Source organism: Desmodus rotundus, chromosome 3, assembly GCF_022682495.2.
Source record: "Desmodus rotundus isolate HL8 chromosome 3, HLdesRot8A.1, whole genome shotgun sequence".
In the NCBI taxonomy this organism is placed as follows: Eukaryota; Metazoa; Chordata; class Mammalia; order Chiroptera; family Phyllostomidae; genus Desmodus; species Desmodus rotundus.
In genome coordinates, this window is record NC_071389.1 from 161,259,753 (window position 1) to 161,260,477 (window position 725).

General features: G+C 35.6%; 1 non-coding gene across 1 annotated transcript; it reads left to right on the forward strand.

Moving 5' to 3' along the window:
* Positions 1 to 217: 217 nt before the first annotated feature.
* On the forward strand, positions 218 to 324 carry LOC112318712 (U6 spliceosomal RNA). Its single transcript, XR_002976240.1, has one exon. It is a non-coding gene; the product is annotated as a U6 spliceosomal RNA (small nuclear RNA).
* Positions 325 to 725: the final 401 nt, after the last annotated feature.

A 725-nucleotide genomic window follows, 5' to 3' on the forward strand; every position in this document is an offset into this window, starting at 1 on the left:
GCCTTTTAGCAATTACAAAAGGTACTCTGTCTCAGAATGGTCTCATTTCCCTGGAGGTGAACTAAATGTTACCTCACCATGCCTACCTTCCCTGCTTTTCTTCATTGCTGTAATTTTCTTTGAAACTTTTCTCAAAGGAATATTATCGTGGTAACATATAGAAGGGGCAACTAAATGAAACTTATCCTTGACATTTGTGCAGGAAGAGCGTTTTCTGGTGCTCACTTCAGTAGCACATCTGCTGAACTTGGAACGGCACAGAGAAGATGAGCCCGGCCCCTGCGCGAGGATGACACGCCAATTCGTGAAGCGTTCCATAGTAAAGTAAATAAATAAGTGAATGAATAAATAAAACGTTTTCTGAAACTAGCAACTCTCTGCGAAGTCATTTGATTTTGAAGGATATCATGAACCCTACAAAACTACATAAAAATTATTTGAGGTGTTAATACAGGAAGTGTGTAAAGGAATACAAAAAATAAAACAAAAATACAAGAAATAGGCACAACTAAACCTTATCCAGAAGAAGTTTAAAAAACTAGAGAAAAATTAAGGATATCATAAATCCAAGATGCTGGAAGATCTCCCTTAGAGTAGAAAAATTAAATAAGATTGCTTTTATTTATTTATGCATCGGACCACATTACTTGATTCAACAGAAAAATATCATTTGTATAGCAATATTGTATTTGCTGCTTACCGGTTTTGGGAATGAATCTACAAAG